Raw genomic sequence first — 18,135 nt, 5'->3', positions numbered from 1 at the left:
AGTTATTCCACATGAGTCCACTATACCTACCTATATACGGTATCTACCTGCCGTTCCAAGTAAGTTTGTATGTGCCAAACTCTAAACCTTCAAATAAATATCATGTTTTGTATGCTCGAATAGCTCATGTATCAACTAGGGTTGTCCATATCTTCCATGTTAGGCGGGTTATTCTCAAGAGGAGTGGACTCCGCTCCTCACTCACGAGAAATTAAAGTGGCTGGTCACCGGGATGCCCACTCCCATGCTTTATGCAAACTAAATCAAAATAATTGCAAACAAAACTCCCCCTGGGACTCTTGTCAGTTGGAGGCACTCATTGTTTCGAGCAAGCCATGGATTGATGCTTGTTGGTGGAAGGGGGGTATAAACTTTATCATTCTGTTTGGGAACCGCCTATAATGTGTGTAGCATGGAAGATATTGCAATCTCTTGGTTGTTATGTTGACAATGAAAGTATACCGCTCAAAATATTATTCACCTCTATTTCAAAACCGATCTCTAGCACCTCTACAAATCCCGGCTTCCCTCTGCAAAGGGCCTATCTATTTACTTATATGCTGAGTCATCTTCCTCTTATTAAAAAGCACCAGTTGGAGAGCACCGCTGTCATTTGCATTCATTACTGTTAGTTTACATTGAGTATGACTTGACTAGATCTCTTTTACCATGAATTATAATGTCTAGTCAGTCCTTGGTCTTTAAAGGTGCTCTGCATTTATGTTTTGCGGTCTCAGAAAGGGCTAGCGAGATACCATATTGTTATATCATATTATGATTGTTTTGAGAAAGTGTTGTCATCCGAGATTTATTATTATTGCCTGCTAGTTGATTATGCTATTGATATGAGTAAACGTGAGACCTAAGAATTATTGCGAATGTGGTTAGTTATAATCTTTGCTAAAAACTTGAATGTTGGCTTTACATATTTACCACAATAAGAGCAAACAGAGTTTGTAAAAGTTTTTCTTTATCACTTTCAGTTTGTCAACTGAACTGCTTGAGGACAAGCAAAGGTTTAATCTTGGGGGAGTTGATACGTCTCCGTCGTATCTACTTTTCCAAACACTTTTGCCCTTGTTTTGGACTCTAACTTGCATGAGTTGAATGGAACTAACCCGGACTGACGCTGTTTTCAGCAGAATTACCATGATGTTATTTATGTGCAGAAACAAACGTTCTCGGAATGACCTGAAACTTCATGGAGCAACTTTTTGGAAGATATAAAAAATACCTGCAAAAGATGAAGGCTAGGGGGGCCACCACCTGTCCACGAGGGTGGGGGGCGCGCCTGCCCCCTTAGGGCGTGCCCCCTACCTCGTGGGCCCCCTGGAGCTCCTCCGACCCCAACTCCAACTCTATATATTGTGTTTCGGGGACAAAAAAATCAGAGAGAAGAATTCATCGCGTTTTACGATATGGAGCCGCCGCCAAGCCCTAAAACCTCTCGGGAGGGCTGATCTGGAGTTCGTTCGGGGCTCCAGAGAGGGGAATCCGTCGCCATCGTCATCATCAACCATCCTCCATCACCAATTTCATGATGCTCACCGCCGTGCGTGAGTAATTCCATCGTAGGCTTGCTGGACGGTGATGGGTTGGATGAGATCTATCATGTAATCAAGTTAGTTTTGTTAGGGTTTGATCCCTAGTATCCACTATGTTCTGAGATTGATGTTGCTATGACTTTGCTATGCTTAATGCTTGTCACTAGGGCCCGAGTGCCATGATTTCAGATCTGAACCTATTATGTTTTCATCAATATATGAGAGTTCTTGATCCTATCTTGCAAGTCTAGAGTCACCTATTATGTGTTATGATCCATTAACCCCGAAGTAACAATAATCGGGATACTTACCGGTGATGACCGTAGTTTGAGGAGTTCATGTATTCACTATGTGTTAATGCTTTGTTCCGGTACTCTACTAAAAGGAGGCCTTAATGTCCCTTAGTTTCCGTAAGGACCCTGCTGCCACGGTAGGGTAGGACAAAAGATGTCATGCAAGTTCTTTTCCATAAGCACGCATGACTATATTCGGAATACATGCCTACATTACATTGATGAACTATAGCTAGTTCTGTGTCACCCTAGGTTATGACTGTTACATGATGAACCGCATCCGGCATAATTCTCCATCACCGATCCATTGCCTACGAGCTTTCCATATATTGTTCTTCGCTTATTTACTTTTCCGTTGCTATTGCTATCATCACTACAAAATACCAAAAACATTACTTTTGTTACCGTTACCTTTTGCTACCGTTACCACTACTATCATATTACTTTGCTACTAAATACTTTGCTGCAGATATTAAGTTTCTAGGTGTGGTTGAATTGACAACTCAGCTGCTAATACTTGAGAGTATTCTTTGGCTCCCCTTGTGTCGAATCAATAAATTTGGGTTGAATACTTTACCCTCGAAAACTGTTGCGATCCCCTATACTTGTGGGTTATCAGGGCCCTAGTGACAAGCATTAAGCATAGCAAAGTCATTGCAACATCAATCTTAGAACATAATGGGTACTAGGGATCTAACCCTAACAAAACTAACTTGATTACATGGTAAATCTCATCCAACCCATCACCGTCCAGCAAGCCTATGATGAGATTACTCACGCACGGTGGTGAGCATCATGAAATTGGTGATGGAGGATGGTTGCTGATGATACTGGCGATGGATTCCCCTCCCCGGAGCCCCAAACAGACTCCAGATCAGCCCTCCCAGGGAAGATTAGGGCTTGGCAGCGGCTCCGTATCATAAAACATGATGAATCCTTCTCTCTGATTTTTTTTCTCCCCGGAAGTGAATATATGGAGTTGGGCTTGAGGTCTGTGGAGTCCCAGGGGGCCCACGAGGCAGGGGGCGCACCCTAGGGGGCGCCCTGCACCCTTGTGGACAGGGTGTGGGCCCCCTGATGCTGATTCTTTCGCCAGTATTTTTCATTAATTCCAAAATGTGTCTCCGTGGATTTTCAGGTCATTCCGAGAACTTTTATTTCTGCACAAAAATAACACCACGGTAGTTCTGTTGAAAACAGTGTCAGTCCGGGTTAGTTCCATTCAAATCATGCAAGTTAGAGTCCAAAACAAGGGCAAAAGTGTTTGGAAAAGTAGATACGTTGGAGACGTATCAACTCCCCCAAGCTTAAACCTTTGCTTGTCCTCAAGCAATTCAGTTGACAAACTGAAAGTGATAAAGAAAAACTTTTACAAACTTTGTTTGATCTTGTTGTTGCAAATATGTAAAGCCAGCATTCAAGTTTTCAGCAAAGATTATGAACTAACCATATTCACAATAACATTTAGGTCTCACGTTTACTCATATCAATGGCATAATCAACTAGCGAGTAATAATAATAAATCTCGGATGACAACACTTTCTCAAAACAATCATAACATGATATAACAAGATGGTATCTCGCTAGCCCTTTCTCAGACCGCAAAACATAAATGCAAAGCACCCTTAAAGATCAAGGACTGACTAGACATTGTAATTCATGGTAAAAGAGATCCACTCACAGTCATACTCAATGTAAATTACTAGCAATGCATGTGAATGACAACGGTGCTCTCCAACTGGTGCTTTTTAATAAGAGGATGATGACTCAACATAAAAGTAAATAGATAGGCCCTTCGTGGAGGGAAGCAGGGATTTGCAGAGGTGCCAGAGCTCGAATTTTGAAACAGAGATAAATAATATTTTGAGTGGCATACTTTCATTATCAACATAACAACCAAGAGATCTCGATATCTTCCATGCTACATACATTATAGGCGGTTCCCAAACAGAATGGTAAAGTTTATACTCCCCCACCACCAACAAACATCAATCCATGGCTTTTCCGAAACAATGGGTGTCATCCAACTAACAACAATTCTAGGGGAGTTTTGTTTGCAATTATTTTGATTTGATTTGAGCATGGGACTAGGCATCCCGGTTACCGTCCATTTTCTTGTGATTTATGAGCGAAGTCCACTCATCGTGAGAATAACCCATCTAGCATGGAAGATATAGACAACCCTAGTTGATACATGAGCTATTCGAGCATACAAAACAGAATTTCATTCGAAGGTTTAGAGTTTGGCACATACAAATTTACTTGGAACGGCAGGTAAATACCACATATAGGAAGGTATGGTGGGCTCATATAGAATAACTTTGGGCTTTATGGAAGTGGATGCACAAGAAGTATTCCCTCTTAGTACAAGTGAAGACTAGAAAGAGACTGGGAAGCGACCAACTAGAGAGCGACAACAGTCATGAACATGGATTAAGATTAATCAACAATGAGTGCAAGCATGAGTAGGATATAAATCACCGTGAACATAAATATCATGGAGGCTATGTTGATTTTGTTTCAACTACATGCATGAACATGTGCCAAGTCAAGCCACTCGAATCGTTCAAAGGAGGATACGACCCTATCATACCACATCACAACCATTTTAATAGCATGTTGGCACGCAAGGTAAACCATTATAAACTCCTAGCTAATTAAGCATGGCATGGGAAACTATAATCTCTAGTTGTCATTGCAAACATGTTTCATTCATAATAGGCTGAATCAAGAATGATGAACTAATCATATTTCCAAAAACAAGATAGTTCGAGTTCATACCATCTTCTCTCATCTCATTCAGTCCATCATATATCATCATTATTGTCTTTCACTCGCACGACCGAACGGTGTGGATAATAATAATAGTGCACGTGCATTGGACTAAGCTGGAATCTGCAAGCATTTTATACAAGGAAGAAGACAAGGTAATATGGGCTCTTGGTTAAATCAACAATAATGCATATGAGAGCCACTCAACATTTTCATAATTGTCTTCTCCTCTCGACCCCCAAAGAATAAGAAAGGAAATAAAACTATTTACACGAGATCGCTCCCAACAAGCAAAAGAAGAACGAGAAATCTTTTTGGATTTTCTTTTAATTACTACTACTACAGGCATGGAAAGTAAACTATCTAAAAGCTACAACTAATTTTTTTTGTTTCTCTTAAGGTTTTTCAAACACATAAGAAGAAGGCTTAGACTAGAAAATAAACTAGCATGGATAGTACAATGAAAAAGTATGAGCACCAACAACTAGAATGAGTGTGTGAACATGAATGTAATGTCGGTGAGGAATACGTACTCCCCCAAGCTTAGGCTTTTGCCCTAAGTTGGTCTATGGCCACTGCTGGCCTGGAGGATATCCAAAGTCATAGCTGGGGTTGTACTGGGATGCAGCAGCTACTTCCTGAAGAGCTGCAGCTTGGTGGCTAGCTGCCTCCGTCCTTCTCTCATACTCGTTCGCCTCCTCCCTGGTTATAACATATCTCCTTTTTGCCTGAAAGTTAAAGAAAGTAGGAGTAGGGAGGGTAACATGGATAGTGCGCTATCTGTCAAAGATTAGTCGGTACTGGATGAACTGTTCATTCCTCTCAAGAAACTGATGGAGAACCATAGCACTATAATCTAGATAAGCAAGAGGAAACTCCATATCATTTCCATGTATGGGTACACCGAGATAATTGGGTACACCGACATAATTAGCTACACGAGTTGCATAAATTCCACCAAACAAATCTCCACTTGTACCATTAAGATGCAACCTTCATGCAACAATGGCCCCTAAGTTATATTGTTTATCACCTAATACCGCACTTTTGAGGACACTAAAATCTAGAACGCACATGTGACAAGGCTCATCTTTACCGTTAACGCATCTACCTATAAAGAGAGCAAAATAATGTATGGAAGGGAAATGAATGCTCCCTATGGTAGCTTGTGTGATTTCCCTAGATTCCTCCATAGTGATACTAGCAAGAAAGTCTTTATATTCAGATTTGCGAGGTTCACTAACATTGCCCCACTGCGGGAGTTTACACGTAGTATTAAAATCTTCTAGGTCCATGGTATATGATTTATCATAAAGATCAAATAAAACAGTGTGAGAATTACGCGAGGATGTAAATTTAAACCTCCTCACAAAGGAATCGGTTAGGTAGTGGTACTGTAGGCACTTATCTGACACGAAGTCCTCAAGATCAGCATTACGCACATACGCACCAAATTCATCCTTGATGCCTGCCTGGACCATAAACTCCTCTGACGGCCATTCACAAGGCCGCACTTGAGCTTCCCTCGGTGGTTCATCATCTGGCTCACGTATCGCGAGCCTTGGTTCTTGCTTCCTTAAGGAACCACCTTGGTACATTTTCCTATGCATTTTTCTTTCTCTCAAAAAATTCTGAAATTTTAGTGACTCAAAATAAAAGTGAACCAAACTCAACAAGATTGATAGCAACTACTCCCACAAGTTCCTAGACGCTATATCATGCATTAATACTACTTTTGACCATATAAATTTGACATGCAAGCTCAAGAACAGGGTCACCTTAGCAGCAAAATTTTGCAATAAATAAATCACTAGAACAAAAACTAATTGGACCATTGGAGGATTCACATACCGAAGAACAATCCTCCAAAATAGTTTTTTGAATGGAGCTTTGAGTAAAGAGATCGAAAATGGTAGCAAGATGAGCTAGAACATGAGTTTGAGCTATGGGAGGATTTTTTTTCTGGAGGAAGACGAAGTGAGTGGGTGCTAGAGTAAGTGGAGGGGGTCCACGTGGGGCCCACGAGGCAGGGGGCATGCCCCAGGGGGGTGGGCGCGCCCTGTGCCCTCGTGGCCAAATGGTGGGGGCCCCTGGTGTGTTCTCGGTGCCAGCAATTCTTAAATATTCTACAAAAAACATATTTCATTTTCAGGACATTTGGTGAATTTATATTTTCGGGGTATTTTTATTGCAAGGATAATTCAGAAAACAGACAGAAAATACTATTTGTGCTTTATTTAATCTAAATAACAGAAAGTAAAAGGAGGGTACAGAGAGTTGTGCTTTCTAACTTCATCCATCTCGTGCTCATCAAAAGGAATCCACTAACAAGGTTGATCAAGTCTTATTAACAAACTCTTTCCGAATAACATGAAACCAGAGAATTTTCAAATAACACTAGGTTACCTCAACGGGGATATGCATGTCCCCAACAATAAGAATATCATATTTCTTCTTGACAGTAGGAAGAGGGAATTCAAAACCTACAATAGTAATCGTTGAAATTTTTTCAATAGAATTGATATTGTGGACTTGAGGTTGTTTCCTCCGAAAGTGTACCGTATGCTCATTACCATTAACATGAAAAGTGGCATTGCCTTTGTTGCAATAAATAACAGCCCCTGCAGTATTCAAAAAGGGTCTACCAAGGATAATCGACATACTATCATCCTCGGGAATATCAAGAATAACAAAGTCTATTAAAATAGTAACGTTTGCAACCACAACAGGCACATCCTCACAGATACCGAAAGGTATATCAGTTGATTTATCGGCCATTTGCAAAGATATTTTAGTAGGTGTCAACTTATTCAAATCAAGTCTACGATATAAAGAGAGAGGCATAACACTAACACCGGCTCCAAGATCACATAAAGTAGTTTTAACATAGTTTCTTTTAATGGAGCATGGTATAATTGGTACTCCGGGATCTCCTAGTTTCTTTGGTATTCCACCTTTAAAAGTATAACTGGTAAGCATGGTGGAAATTTCAGCTTTCGGTATCTTTCTTTTATTTGTAACAATATCTTTCATATACTTAGCAAGAGGATTCATTTTAAGCATATCAGTCAAACGCATACGCAAAAAGATAGGTCTAATCATTTCAGCAAAGCGCTCAAAATCCTCATCATCCTTTTTCTTGGATGGTTGAGGAAAAGGCATGGGTTTCTGAACCCATGGTTCTCTTTCTTTACCGTGCTTCCTAGCAACGAAGTCTCTCTTATCATAACGTTCGTTCTTTGATTGTGGGTTATCAAGATCAACAACAGGTTCAATCTCTACATCATTGTTATTGCTAGGTTGAGCATCAACATGAACACCATCATTATCACTAGGTTCATGTTCATTACCAGATTGTGTTTCAGCATCAGAAATAGAAATATCATTGGGATTCTCAGGTGTGTCAACAACAGGTTCACTAGAAGCATGCAAAGTCCTATCATTTTTCTTTTTCTTCTTCTTAGAAGGACTAGGTGCATCAACATTAGTTCTGTGAGAATCTTGCTCAACTCTCTTAGGGTGGCCCTTAGGATACAAAGGTTCCTGAGTCATTTTACCCCCTCTAGTCATAACTCTAACATTATTATCATTTTTCTTATTATTTAATTCATTAAGCAAATCATCTTGTGCTTTAAGCACTTGTTCTACCTGAATGGTAACCATAGAAGCATGTTTACTAATAAGTTTAAGGTCACCTTTAACTCTAGACATATAATTACTCAAGTGTTCAACCATATAAGCATTACGTTTCAATTGTCTACCAACATAAGCATTGAAGTTTTCTTGTTTAACAATAAAATTATCAAACTCATCCAAGCATTGGCTAGCAGACTTATTACAAGGAATATCACCTTCATCAAATCTATAGAGAGCATTTACCTTTACTACCTGTGTCGGGTTATTAAAACCATGTATTTCTTCAATAGGTGGTAAATTCTTAACATCTTCACCTTTAATACCCTTTTCTTTCATAGATTTCTTTGCCTTTTGCATATCTTCAGGATTGAGAAATAGATTTTCTTTGGAGTTGGCTTAGGAGTTGGTTCAGGAAGTGTCCAATCATTATCATTACTCAATATATTATTCAATAGCAATTCATCTTGCTCAATAGTTCTTTCCCTGAAAACACAACCAGCACAATTATCCAGGTGGTCTCTGGAAGCATCGGTTAGTCCATTATAAAAGATATCAAGTATTTCATTTTTCTTGAGAGGATGATCAGGCAAAGCATTAAGTAATCGGAGAAGCCTCCCCCAAGCTTGTGGGAGACTCTCTTCTTCAATTTGCACAAAATTATATATTTTCCTTAAGGCAGATTGTTTCTTATGAGCGGGGAAATATTTAGCAGAGAAGTAATAAATCGTATCCTGGGGACTACGCACACAACCAGGAGCAAGAGAATTAAACCATGTTTTAGCATCACCCTTTAATGAGAACGGAAATAACTTAAGGATATAGTAGTAACGATTTTTTTTCCTCATGAGTGAATAGGGTGGCTATATCATTCAATTTAGTAAGATGTGCCACAAGAGTTTCACATTCATAGCCATAAAAAGGATCAGATTCAACCAAAGTAATTAACTCAGGATCGACAGAGAAATCATAATCCTTATCAGAAATACAGATAGGTGAAGTAGCAAAACCAGGGTCATATTTCATTATAGCATTCAAAGACTTTTCTTTCAGCTTAGCTAACAGTTTCTTAAGATCATATCTATCTTTGCAAGCAAAAAGGTCTCTAGCAATCTTCACCCATAACATAACCCTCACGCACATCAGGAAATTCATATCTAGGGGGAGAATCTTCATCATCACTTTCATCAATATTATCTGTTTCAATAATTTCATTTTCCCTAACCCTAGCAAGTTGTTTTTTGACCAATGAAAACAACAGGAGAGACTCCTGCCGTCATCAAGAAATTCACCTGATGGCACGGTATTATCAAGCATATAAGTAGTTTCATCATAAGCATCATTCATAGCAGAAGTGGCATCATCAATAACATGCGACATATCAGAATCAATAACAGGTGTAGGTGTCGCAAATTTACTCATAACACAAGGTGAGTTAAATGCAGAGCTCGATGGCAGTTCCTTACCTCCCCTCGTAGTTGAGGGAAAAATCTTGGTTCTTTCATCTTTCAAGTTCCTCATAATGATCAATAGATATAAATCCCAAGTGACTCAAAGAATAGAGCTATGCTCCCCGGCAACGGTGCCAGAAAATAGTCTTGATAACCCACAAGTATAGGGGATCGCAACAATTTTCGAGGGTAGAATATTCAACCCAAATTTATTGATTCGACACAAAGGGAGCCAAAGAATATTCTCAAGTATTAGCAGTTGAGTTGTCAATTCAACCACACCTGAAAGACATAATATCTACAGCAAAGTATTTAGTAGCAAAGTAGTATGGAAGTAACGGTAACGGCGGCAAAAGTAACAGTAGTAGTTTTTGTAGCAATCGTAACAGTGGCAACGGAAAAGTAACTAAGCAAAGATCAATATGTGAAAAGCTCGTAGGCAATGGACCAATGATGGATAATTATGTTGGATGTGATTCCTCATGCAACAGTTATAACATAGGGTGACACAGAGCTAGCTCCAGTTCATCAATGTAATGTAGGCATGTATTCCGAATATAGTCATACGTGCTTATGGAAAAGAACATGCATGACATATTTTGTCCTACCCTCCCGTGGCAGCGGGGTCCTATTGGAAACTAAGGGATATTAAGGCCTCCTTTTAATAGAGTACCAGACCAAAGCATTAACACTTAGTGAATGCATGAACTCCTCAAACTACGGTCATCATCGAGAGTGGTCCCGATTTTTGTCGCTTCGGGGTTGCCGGATAATGACACATAGTAGGTGACTATTGACTTGCAAGATAGGATCAAGAACTCACATATATTGATGAAAACATAATAGGTTCAGATCTGAAATCAGGACACTCGGGCCCTAGCGACAAGCATTAAGCATAGCAAAGTCATAGCAACATCAATCTTAGAACATAATGGATACTAGGGATCAAATCCTAACAAAACTAACTCAATTACATGGTAAATCTCATCCAACCCATCACCGTCCAGCAAGCTTACGATGAGATTACTCACGCACAGCGGTGAGCATCATGAAATTGGTGATGGAGGATGGTTGATGATGACGATGGCGACGGATTCCCCTCTTCGGAGCCCCGAACGGACTCCAGATCAGCCCTCGTGAGGAAGATTAGGGCTTGGCGGCGGCTCTGTACCGTAAAATGCGATGAATCCTTCTCTTTGATTTTTTTTCTCCCCGAAAGTGAATATATGGAGTTGGGGTTGTGGTCGATGGAGTCCCAGGGGGCCCACAAGGCAGGGGGCGCCCCAGGGGGGCGCCCTGCACCCTCATGGACAGGGTGTGGGGACCCTGATGCTGATTCTTTCGCCAGTATTTTTCATTAATTCCAAAACGTGTCTCCGTGGATTTTCATGTCATTCCGAGAACTTTTATTTCTGCAAAAAAATAACACCATGGCAGTTCTGCTCAAAACAACGTCAGTCCGGGTTAGTTCCATTCAAATCATGCAAGTTAAAGTCCAAAACAAGGGCAAAAGTGTTTGGAAAAGTAGATGTTCACCATTGATGGCCACCCCATCTCACGTGATGATTGCACATGGGTTAGTTGATTTGGATCATGTAACACTTAAACAACTTGAGGGATGTTGGTTCCAGTCGGAGTTCACTATAATTTGATTAACTAAACCAATTATCATGAACTTAGTCTAAATGTCTTTGCAGAATTATGTTGTAGATCAATGGCTCGCGTTGTAGCTCCCCCGAATTTTAACATGTTCCTAGAGAAAGAAAAGATGAAAGATGATGGAAGAAACTATGCGGACTGGGTCCGTAATCTGAGGATTATCCTCACTACTGCACAAAAGGCTTATGTCCTTGATGCACCGCTAGGTGAGGCACCTACTCCTGCAAACCTATACACTATGAACGTCTGGCAGACAAGAAATGATGACTACACGATAATTCAGTGCGCCATGCTTTACGGCTTAGAACTGGGGCTTTAAAGATGTTTTGAGCACTACACAGCATATGAGATGTTCCCGGAGCTAAAATTAGTATTTCAAGCTCATTCCTGGGTTGAGAGGTATGACACCTCCAACAAGTTCTTTATCTATAAGATGGAGGAGAACAACTCCGTTAGTGAGCACGTACTCAAGATGTCTAGATACTATAATCGCTTGAACTAGTTGGGAGTTAATCTTATGGATAAATTAGCGGTTGACAGAGTTCTCTAGTCACTTTCACCAAGCTACAAAAGCTTCATGATGAACTATAATATGCAAGGGATGGGGAAGAAGATCCCTGAGCTTTTTGCGATGCTTAAGGCCGCGGAAGTAGAAATCAAGAAGGAGCATCAAGTTTGATGGTAAAAAAGACCACTAGTTTCAAGAAAGGCAAGGGAAAGAAGGGAAACTTCAAGAAGAATAGTAAGCCAGTTGCTGCTTCGGTGAAGAAACCCAAGGCCGGACCCAAACCTGAGACTGGGTGATTCTATTGCAAGGAGAATGGCCACTAGAAGCGGAACTGCCCCAAGTACTTGGTAGATAAGAAGGCTAGAAACGTCAATAAAGGCATATTTGATATACATGTTAATGATGTGTACCTTACTAGTTCTCATAGTAGCGCATGGGTATTTGATACTGGTTCGGTTGCTAATATTTGTAACTCAAAACAGGAGCTGCGGAATAAACCGAGACTAGCTAAGGACGAGGTGACGATGCGTGTTGGAAATGGCCCAAAGGCTGAGTTGGCAACATTGGCGGATTTCCGGACTTGGAATTTCAGACGTCTTGACCAGTTCACAGACATTTTATTACTCCTGTTAGATGACAAAAAATGATTGAACCATCCGGGCATTTTGGTGATCCATGTTGGTGTTGCCCTTAGGTTAACGTGTTTACCATGATTTGGTATTGAGACGTCACGAGGGGATAGAGTTATAAATTTCAATATGGCTTGCAGGTAGGCGGTGCCAACACATTTTGGTTTGAGTATAGTGTGCAAGAAAAGGTTGCTTATTTTGGTCTGAGTATTTGTTCAAGGATAAAACAAAAAGTCCTAGCAGAGATACATTTGTGAATGGTGGGCTTAAGAACTGGAACATGAAAGCAAGATTGAAGAGGCATAATGGTGTTGTCACTAGTGCTCATGCTGAAGCTCAAGAAAAATATGATTGTTCAGTACACCTAAAACATCAATTAGGGAGTCTATTGCTTCAAAGGCCACATAGTATAAGGCTCAATATAAGCTCCATATGATATGGACACTCAATTTTTTGAGGTTTCCTATTGCACTAAGGCTTGACATTTGGAGGGAATGATGAAAGTGAAGACTCGACAAATAAAGGGAATTTCCTTGAGCTTTAAAATTGGCTAGCATGAAATTTTGAAGAGGTCGATAGGGTGGTTATAAAGAATGCTCCACAAAAATGTAAGATGACATGTGATACGTCTTCTTCGTATCTATAATTTTTTATTGTTTCATGCCAATATTATACAACTTTTGCATACTTTTGGCAACTTTTTATATGATTTATTTGGACTAACTTACTTATCCAGTGCCAGTGCCAGTTCCTGTTTGTTGCATGTTTTCGTTTCGCAGAAAATCCATACCAAACGAAGTCCAAACGCGATAAAAATTTATGGAGAATTATTTTGGATTTAAAGAAAGCACTGCCAGGGAGACAACCCGGAAGTTTTAGAGAGTCATTTATTTCTATTGAGTGCTTTTATAAATTTTAAAAACAAAAAAATATAGGGGAACTTAAAGCTTCACAAAAAGAAAAGCGAAAGTGAGAGGGACGAGCATTGTGAAAGTGGAGGGTGTCCTTGAACTTTGTTCATGCCCAGGGAAACTTTGTGAATATTAATTACAGAAACTTTTCAACAAAAATAATTATCCCCTTGTACAATTCCATTGTATTATAAAAATAATGTGCCAAGGTTTGCCTTTGGGATGATAAAATTGCTTGTTGGTGTGTGCGGTGCAAAACAGAAACTTTGTCTGTAGTGCTCGATTTTACATTTTTTACTGGAACGTCAAACAGTTCTGAAACCTTTTGCAGTGTATTTATATACAAAATTTTTATTTTTCCTAATTGTTTCAGAATTGTTTGAGTTACAGAAGTATGGTGGATGTTTAAATCCTTACAGACTGTCCTGTTTTCACAGATTGCTGTTATAGCTTCATTATTTGCATATGTTTGAATTCTTGTTGAAGCCTCCTTGACTTGAGGCCATAGAATTATGATAGAATACAGTGGGTAATGTTTGTTTATAATTATACAATAATGTTACAGTAGTACATGATGGGATTTCATTGCCATATTCACTAACCCCGCCACTAAAAGTTCGGTTAAGTTTTGTGTGGATGAAGTGTTCGAAGATCGAGGTGGTCTCGATATGAGGAGAAGGACGAGAGGCAAGAGCTCAAGCTTGGGTATGCCCAAGGAACCCCAAGTAAATATTCAAGGAGACTCAAGCGTCTAAGCTAGGGGATGCCCCGGAAGGCATCCCATCTTTCTTCAACAAGTATCGGTATGTTTTCGGATTCGTTTCATTCATGTGATATGTGCAAATCTTGGAGCGTCTTTTGTGTTTATTTTTCATTTTTCTTGTATGCACCATGCTGGTATGAGATAGTCCATGGTTGATTTATAGAATGCTCATTGCACTTCATTTATATCTTTTGAGTGTGGCTTTATAGAATGCTTCATGTGCTTCACTTATATCATTTGAAGTCTGGATTGCCTGTTTCTCTTCACATAGAAAACCATTGTTTGAAGAATGATCTTTTGCTTCACTTATATTTGTTAGAGCATGGTCTTTTGTAGAAAGAATTAAACTCTCATGCTTCACTTAGATATATTTAGAGTCAACAGGAATTGGTCAATTGCATGGTTAGTCATAAAATCCTACATAAAAATTATGGATCACTGAATATGATATGTTTGATTCCTTGCAATAGTTTTGTGATATAGAGATGGTAATATGTGGGAGGTACTAGTAAACGGTTGTGGTCAGTAAGAATATTGGTGTTAACGTTTGTGATTCCCAAAGCATGCATGTATAGTCTCTCGTTATGCTATGATGTTGGAGCATGATTTACTATTGATTGTCTTCCTTATGAGTGGTGGTCGGGGACGAGCGATGGTCTTTTCCTACCATCTATGCCCCTAGGGGCATGCGTAGTAGTACTTTGCTTCGAGGGCTAATAAACTTTTGCAATAAATATATGAGTTATTTATGACTAATGTGAGTCCATGGATTATACGCACTCTTACCTTTCCGCAATTTGCTAGCCTCTACGGTACCGTGCATTGCCCTTTCTCACCTCGAGAGTCGGTGCAAACTTCGCCGGTGCATCCAAACCCCGTGATATGATACACTCTATCACACATAAGCCTTATTATATCTTCCTCAAAACAGCCACCATACCTACCTATTATGTCTTTTCCATGGCCATTCCGAGATATATTGCCATGCAACTTCCACCGCTTCAGTTTGATGACTTGAGCATTTCATTGTCATATTGCTTTGCATGATCATATAGCTGACATAGTAGTTGGGGCTCAGCCACCGTTCATCATTTTTCATACATGTTACGCTAGATCATTGCACATCCTGGTACGTGCCAGAGTCATTCATATAGAGTCATATTTTGTCATAGGTATTGAGTTGTGATTTTTATTTATTTTGAGTTATAAGTAAATAGAAGTGTGATGATCATCATTATTCATTTTTAGAGCAGTTCCCCAGTGAGGAAAGGATGATGGAGACTATGATTCCCCCACAAGTCGGGATGAGACTCCAGACAATGAGAGAAAAAGAAAAAGAAAAAAAGGAAGGAAGAAAAAAAAGAAAAAGAGAAAAAAATAAACAAAGAGAGAAGGGGCATTGTTAGTATCTTTTACCACACTTGTGCTTCAAAGTAGCATCATGTTTTTCATATGGAGAGTCTCCTATGTTGTCACTTTCATATACTAATGGGAATTTTTCATTATAGCAATAGATGAACACCCACTTAGTTTTCATATTGAGCTTTCATACACTTATAGCTCTTAGTGCATTCGTTGCATGGAAATCCCTACTCCTCGCATTGATATCGATTGATGGGCATCTCCATAGCCCGTTGGTTAGCCGCGTCGATGTGAGACTTTTTCACTTTTTGTCTTCTTTATATTTACCCCTATCATCATACTCTATTCCACCTATAGTGCTATATCCATGGCTTGCGCTCATGTATTGTGTGAGGGTTGAAAAAGCTGAGGCGCGTTAAAAAATATGAACCAATTGCTCGGCTTGTCATCGGGGTTGTGCAGGATAAATACTTTGTGTTAAGAAGACAGAGCATGACAAGACTATATGATTTTGTAGGGATATTTTTTCAGCGTTGATATTTTGAAAGACATGATTGTTTGTTGGGATGCCTGAGTATTGATGTCTTTATGTCAAATTATAGACTATTGCTTTGAATCATTTATGTCTTAATATTCATGCTATGATTAGATATATGATCATGTTTATGCTAGGTAGCATTCCACATCAAAAATTATCCTTTTTATCATTTACCTACTCGAGGATGAGCAGGAATTAAGCTTGCGGATGCTGATACGTCTCCATCGTATCTATAATTTTTTATTGTTTCATGCCAATATTATACAACTTTTACATCTTTTTGTTAACTTTTTATATGATTTATTTGGACTAACTTACTTATCCAGTGCCCAGTGCCAGTTCTTGTTTGTTGCATGTTTTTGTTTCGCAGAAAATCCATATCAAATGAAGTCCAAACGCGATAAAAATTTACGGGGAATTATTTTGGAATATTTCCTCGTGATCACAGAAGCAACACTGTTTGTTGCCTTGCCATTTACATTTTGCTGGATTACCTTTAGTAAGAATAACTCCACTATGAACAAACCACATGGAAATTTTAATTTTGAGTGATACTTTTGTTTTCCAAATGTGCTTTGAATGGAGTCCAGAGTTGATTAAATCTATGTACATATATTAGGACGTGAAAACCCAGAAGGCTTAAATCTATGTACATAGATTAGACCGTGAAACCCTAGAAGGCGCCAACTTCCAATGCAATGTGTCTGGTACATTAGTGAGGTTAATACGTATCAACCATTGAACTAAATGCACCCACACAGTCCACTTATCCCCGATCAGAGCTCTCCTGAACTAGATATTCAGTGTATTTGACCTCCAATACAATGCTCACATAGTATTTCTTACACTGAACAATATTTTACAAAGAAGGATACTGTAAAGCAAGGGGCATGTCCCCAAGCCAAGTATCCTCCCAGAACCTAGTTGTCCGACCATCACACATATGAATTCTTCCCCAATTGAAAAAGCAACCAGGGTGAATGAAATGGTTGCACAGTGACTTGAGACAGCGTCTTTGAGCGTGTTTTTTACACAATAACGGTATCCACACTCCTCGTCCTCTGAAGCGAGTCTATAAAGTCATTTGATAAGCAAACACGTATTTTTTAACTCGAGATCCAAACTCCGCCCCCCCCCCCCCCCCTGGTCTTTTGGCCTGCACAAAACATCCCACCTCGCCAGACGGTATTTGGCCTTATGTTCATCACTCTGCCAAAAAAATTCTAGAACGTTAGAAATCTAGTCTTTTTTCATACCCCTATTGGCACTTTAAAAAAAATGAGAGCATGAACATAGGCAAACTCATGAGAACCGATCTCACAAGGACCGATGTGCCTCCATAGGACATCATTTTACCCTTCCAAAAATTCAACCTTTTCTCCAACCAATCCACATGCATTTCCCTTCTATTATTGGTGATTTTCCTATGATAAATCGGGATACCGGGATATGTAAATGGCAAACTACCAATTTCACATCCATACAATTATATGTAATCGCTCTCAACTTCTTCGGCGCATCCAAAGCACAACAATTCACTCTTATGAAAATTTATTTTAATTCGAGACATCATACTTGAAACAGTGGCATTAAAAGACTTGTGGATTTTGGCATTCTTTCTTTCGCCATGGCGGGTTCTCAAAACAACTCCAATGTGCTCCACGATCTCCGTTTTTCAAGACACTTGGGATGCTCCGGCGTGCAACTACATCGTCAACGGGCATGAATACACCGTGGCGTACTATCTTGCCGATGGTATGTATCCTCGGTGGGGGCATTTGTGAAGACTATATCCCATCCCTAAGGTAACAAGTGATGTCTCTTTGCACTGCAAGAAGTTACTAGGAAGGATGTCGAGAGGGCATTTGGAGTGCTCCAAGCTCGTTGGGGTGTTGGTCGTGGGTTTTCAAATATGTGGGATCCGAGGACATTGTTGCAGGTCATGAATTGTTGTGTAATCTTGCACAACATGATTGTTGAGGATGATGACAGAGGGAAAGCCCGCACGCATGATTTTTAGAAGTCTGGAGTACATGTTCATCTCCCGGCACAAGATGTAGAGCATGTTGCGA

Source organism: Triticum urartu, chromosome 1A, assembly GCF_056163025.1.
Source record: "Triticum urartu cultivar PI428250 chromosome 1A, HENAU_Tu73, whole genome shotgun sequence".
Lineage (NCBI taxonomy): Eukaryota > Viridiplantae > Streptophyta > Magnoliopsida > Poales > Poaceae > Triticum > Triticum urartu.
This window is presented reverse-complemented; position numbering follows the sequence as displayed.